We start from the raw sequence: 6,205 nt of genomic DNA, 5'->3' as shown, positions 1-6,205 counted from the left end.
GAAGAGAAATGTGTGGTTGGAATAGTGTGTGTGCTGTGGGATGAAATTAAGGTGAGAGAGACATGTATTTATAGCTGAACAATGGAAAATGTGTGAAAAAATCAACATTCTTACTATATGATAAATGTTTTCAAATTAAATTTTGAAAAAGTCTAAAAAATAATAAATCGATAACAAAATCAGACCAATCATCTCATATAAGGTGAGTCTTATATTTTTATGAATCCTATTTTTTTTGGCTTCAATTGATGAAACATTGATGTTTTTAAAAGAAGTTGGTGGCGTATGAAACGCTATGATTCAGACATATCTGACTTGTGGTAAGCTGTTAAGGAGTAACGATCAAGTCAAGTTCGTGGGTTTATATAATATTGTTTAGGAAATAATATTCAAGATTGGTGGATCTAACACATTTTTTGAAGACAAATTGCACTCACAAATTACAAATTTTCAAGATTGGTGTTAAATCTTTTTTTAGATTTATAGTTTTAATTGCATTAATTTTACCTTTAGCTTTTTAAATTGTGTCGATATCCATATTAAATTGAAATCAGTGAACAAAATAATTCATTCAATAGTCTCAAAGTGATTGAAAGGTTGACATTGAATTTGAAATGATTAATTCCCAGACAATTTTGCACTTAATTTCTATTCAATTTCTTAACGGATATTAACAATTGAACTAAATTAACACAACGTAAAAAATCAAAGTGCAAAATGGATAAAGCTAGAATTATAGGGACAAATTGGTGCAAGAGGCAAATTACAGGGCCATGGGACTAAATTGAAACTTGAAGGAACTACATTACATGAAACTGTTATTATAATTGAAACAATAGAGACTAAATTGAGATTTGAATGAAACTACATGAACTATTAGTCAAACGTGCCCTTTTTTAAGCTTTCAAACAAAGTCATTGAATCAAATTGGGGAGGCCTAAAATTATATTTTCTTTGAACAATACAAGTTTGATTCTGATTACAATAATAAATATTTAAGTAGATTGAAGAAACCACTACAGATTTCTAAACAAAAAAACGTAAGCAATCTAGTGACATGTACCAAGCAAATATATATATATATATATATATTGTTTATGACCTGAATCGTTATATGACTCATCTTTATATACCTATGACTAAGACTGAGCAAGAGAAAAGAATAAAAAGTCTTTTGCATACTCAAGAAAAGTAAAATACAGTGAATTTTCGAAGAGTTGTGCTGATCTTATCTTCTTGTGTTTAATGGTCAACACAATAGGAACGGTTCATTGTGAGCATTTGTTGAGTTGGATCATGAAGTTGTTAACTAGCTTCTGGTACCTTTTGGATATGTTTTTTTTTATTTTCAAGTGCTGTTTTTTTTCTTATAAACATTTCTATTATTCATCTTAATTTCATAGTTTCAAAGCTATATTATTACATAATTATATCAAGACCCCTCCAAGCCTGTTTAACCTTTGAAATTCCGGTTCGGAGATTCTGATTTTGTAGAGGAATTTTCCCAATTTCAGCTCGTAATGTTGATTTAATGGGTTTCTCAAGCTCTGTTTAATCAGAATTCTAGGGGACGTGTTTTCCAATTACAGTCTTACCTAATTATCATGTTGTATTCCAAACCAAACCAAGACTTAAGAAGAAGACCACAAAAAAAAGAAAAATAATAATAATAATAATGATAATAAATAAAATTAAAGAATACAAGACAATTTTCACTAATTTCAAAATATTTCTAATTAATTTCACAAGTTTCCCATTCTACAAACCTGTTCATATGATTTGCCTCAACAATCGTGGTTTTCTTAAACTCTCTCGACTGTTGAACATTAACAGTTTTGCGATTAAAACACTTTGCAGTTCATTTCTGATGTTTCTCACTTCAAATATTGGAATAAGAACGTGGAAGAATATCAAAAAAATAAAAGTAAAAAAATAATTATAAAGTGATGAAAGCACAAATAATTTATGCGTTAAATTGTGCACGTAAATCTTATACTTTCATCATGTTGAAATTATTTTGTGTTGATACAATGTTTCAGTAATTGTCCCTAAGATCTTACAATGCTTCATTAATTTCACAAGTTTCCCATTCTACAAACCTTTCCATATGATTTGCCTCAACAATTGCTGTTTTCTTAAACTCTCTCGAATGTTGAGCATGAACAGTTTTGCTATTAAAATACTTTGCAGTCCATTTCTGATGTTTCTCACTTCAAAAAATGGAATAAGATCATGGAAGAATATTAAAAAAATAAAAAGTAAAAAAATAATTATAAAGTTTATGCATTAAATTGTGCAAGGAAATCTTATACTTTCATCACTTTGAAATTATTTTGTGTTGATACCATGTTTCGGTAATTGTCCCTAATATCTTCTAAGGTTTTTCAAAAAATAAAAAAAATGGAGTATAAGACAACAAAAATTTAAAACAAAAAATGAAATGCAAACAAATTTAATTTCTTAAATTTACTGTTATGCGCATCCTTGAGCAATTCATGTACTAAAATCAATTTTATTAATCATTTCTTGAAGAAGCCAAAGCTTAATTATTTAGCATCATCTACTAAACAATATAAATTTGATTTATTCCCTCTAGACCATGACCGAACATGTACCTAAACCTCTTGTTCATCCATGCTAGTGGTATTATTACAGGGCAAAAATAATGCACACAAACATAGGAGTACTATTTATTTTCTTTCCTCCATGTACCCAAATTAGAAGGTACTAAGGAGCTAGCTTTGGTGAACTAACAGCTGAGATTATCACCAGGGGCAACACCAAATTGACTGCAATACTTCGTGTAGAGATTAACGCGGGAAGCAACACGATCAGGTTCTTTTCCATCGCATTCAACGTCACCATTGATGGCTCGGATTGTTGCGCCAAAACCTTGTCCAGTAGTCATTACAGAGTGAACATTTTGCGTCCAAAACCACAAGGCCGCCTTGAACAATACAAGTGAATCTGTTGCCACAGTTTCCGGGTTGGCTAGTCCATCGAATCCAATGAAATCTCCAGCAGGACCGTAGTTGTAGTTCCAGGACAGCTGAAGAGGACCTCTTCCATAGTAACTCTTGTTTGGTGCACATGGGTACTGGGTATATGTTGGATTGCAGTAGTTTGAGCTTGGGCTTGTCTCATCTATGTTGCAAAAATCTGCAGGGAAAAAAAAAATTTGATTTTAGGTGTCAAATTCAGGATTTTCTTTAAAAATTAATTAATTGATTTTAGGTGTCAAATTCAGAATGCCTGGATTAAGAAATCTGAAACGTACTGGTCCTGAATTCTATGGTTGTGACAGTGTTGTTAATCATGATCATGATTATCATGCTAATGATGTCATCATCTTTGGTAGCTGTAGTGGGACAGAAACAATGGCAACAGCAGCAAAAGCACCAACCATTGTATTTCCTGCACTAAGAGATTTTCATCTAGAAGCTATGTCAGACATAGAAGAATGGTGCGGGCTTGGGGTATCATCGTCGTCGTTGGACACCATGATGTTCTTTCCTCTGCTTGAGTGACTATTTATTAGAAATTGCCCTGAGTTGGCTACAATTCCAAGTCATTTGTTATCCTCACAAGAATTGATTATTTCTAGATTTGCAATTCAATTTCTTCCTGATCGCTCTTGCTTGAGAATAGAGGTATACGATTGCTTGAAATTGGAGATTGATGTTTTACTTGTAGATTTGTTGGAAAAAACGGTAAAACCCTAAGAAAGCTGAGAGTAAGTAAATTGGAAGAACTATGTTATTTGCCAAATAACTTCCAAAACCTTGTGTCTCTTGAGAACTTAACGATAGACAATTGCTCAAATCTAAGATCTATAATTGAAGAAACAGAAGAAGAAGAAGAAACGTACAATTGCAGCGGCTTAACATTTCTTCAGTGGCTTTGGATTTCATTGTGCAGAAATTTGACATGTTTACCAAAAGGGCTGTTACGATAAACCCTTGTAACATTATACATAAGCATGTGTCCGAATTTAATAATTGCCGATCCAGATGAATTATGCAGCCTCTCATCCCTTCAGAACTTGACGATTGAAGGATGTCCAAGATTGGCGGGTTGGCGGGAGGAGAGTCTATTTTGCTGACCAGCCTTCCAACATTTGAGATAGGTTACTTCTCAGAGGAGCTCGAACATTTCCCCTGGCCTTCCACCACCGTAAGTGCAGCATCTGAAAAGGTTGATGATGATGATGATACCAAATATCACCCAAACCCCAAACACTACCCCTTCATCTCCTTGGTGTCTTTGACTCTATATGGCTGGGAAAGCCTCAAGTATCTGCTTGATCAACTTCAGCACTACCTTGAGAGACTTGTCACTTCGATTTTTTTATGGATTGGAAGCTCTGCCGGAGTGGCTGGGTAACCTTTCATCTCTTCATTCTTTGGAACTTTACAGATGCAAGATTCTAATGAATCTTCCCACCCTGGAAGCAATGCAATGCCTCACCAATTTACAATCTATGAAAATATATAATTGTCCCCTTCTAAAGAAAAGATGCGCAAGGGGAAGTGGCCAAGAATGGCACAAGATTGCTCATATTCTATTCATCAACAACAATGGGTTTCAGGTCCGAGTTGGCCCATGTTCCATCCATTGACAACAACGGGTTTCAGGTCACGAGACAAATGACAAATCTTCCTATACAGATGAGGAATCTTTTTCTCCAAGATGAAGCATGAAATACTCTACTGCCAATTATGTAATTTCTCTCTCCCTCCCTCTCTCTCTCTCTCTAAAGTCCGTCATTTTTAATCTAGCTTTTTTATATGTATTATTATACATTTTTATCTGGTCTCCAGTGTACACTTTGCCAAATCATGAGTATGTAATAGTTTATAACAATTTTTTTTCCTCGAAACTTATATATATATATATATATATATTTCTATTTCCAGGTCCATTAATAATCAATGTAGGGAGAAGAGGTAATCGTTGGTGCACATGATTTTGAAGAATCAGAGCAATGTTATGCAAACTTTGTACGTTGTTCCTTGAATTTTTTAGTCATTTGAGTTATTTGTTTTGTAATTTTCAAGCTTAATAGTTCCACTTGTCAGTTGCAGATTCTCGTCAAGTGAAAAACTAGATAATTTCAATGATCAACCAGTCTTCAAAATGCTTTCCTGCTGAGCTTTGAGTCAAACTTTGATCTTCTATAGCTAACCAAAAAAAAAAAGACAACTAGGAAGGCATGTGATGCATTGCCTCCATCTGCATGACACAAATGTTGGTTTTATGTTATTAACAAAGACATATGAATTGAATGAGCTAATTTTCAGAAAATGGGACGTGAAAAATGAATTCCTATTTATATTTTAGTCAACTTTGTTATCAGAACATGAGAATTATGATGTTATCTGCAGTCAATTCAAAAGAACAATTTTTAGTGTTAATCAAAATTTAATTTTATGGATTTTGTATCCATCCTAAAAAATCATATATAGGTTTGATTAGAATATTCCTGAAATTTGAGAATTTTGTATCCATCCTAAAAAATCGTCCATGGGATTTGATGAAATGACATGTTTCCATTTCGAACCAATGCTTTTGTGACGTTCCAATTTCAAATAATCTCGTTTTAGCTTACGAAGCTAAATGATCTAAGACTCACAATGAGATGGTGCCCCAATTGCGAGTTCCTGGGAGCATTGCTTTTAACTGAGCTGTGTCCAATTGAGACACTAAAAGTTGCATACAGTTTCAAATAACATGTCCTTAAGCACGGGTTTTCTATGCTATTTTTTATATCACTAATTCTAAAAGCCATAGTGCTTGATGTAACCTAGAGTATGCAAAAGTCACCTGAGTTGAGTTGACGTTTCCAATTATAACACTTTGGTCAGTCATATTGATTTGTTGCATGTGCAGCAGAGGTAGTTTGAGTAGGAGCCAATTAATCTAAGATGAAGTTGCAACAACAGTCCACTTGGATGATTGAATCATGTATGTAGTTCTGGTTTGGAGTTCAGATTGTATGATTCAATTTTAACTTAACTGTTAATGCCAGCCTTTTTTTGCAAATTGGCTATATATGTTAGTTTCTTCAATATGTGATTTGTTACCTAGAGCATCTAACAAATTACATATAGCATTTTGTGCCTTTTCTTCCTTTTTTCTCATCTCCAAATCAAGTTTAGTTCATGTACGGGTTAAGTAACCCCGTCAAGTCGCCTCTAACTCATCT

General features: G+C 33.5%; 1 pseudogene; it reads right to left on the bottom strand.

The window, feature by feature from the left end:
• Nucleotides 1-2,749: 2,749 nt before the first annotated feature.
• On the bottom strand, nt 2,750-3,323 carry LOC145793657 (chitinase 6 pseudogene; annotated as a pseudogene).
• Between the last annotated feature and the right edge of the window lie 2,882 nt (nt 3,324-6,205).

This window comes from Camellia sinensis, chromosome 6 (assembly GCF_055761805.1).
Source record: "Camellia sinensis isolate YWXY chromosome 6, ASM5576180v1, whole genome shotgun sequence".
NCBI classification, from domain to species: domain Eukaryota; kingdom Viridiplantae; phylum Streptophyta; class Magnoliopsida; order Ericales; family Theaceae; genus Camellia; species Camellia sinensis.
This window is presented reverse-complemented; position numbering and strand designations above follow the sequence as displayed.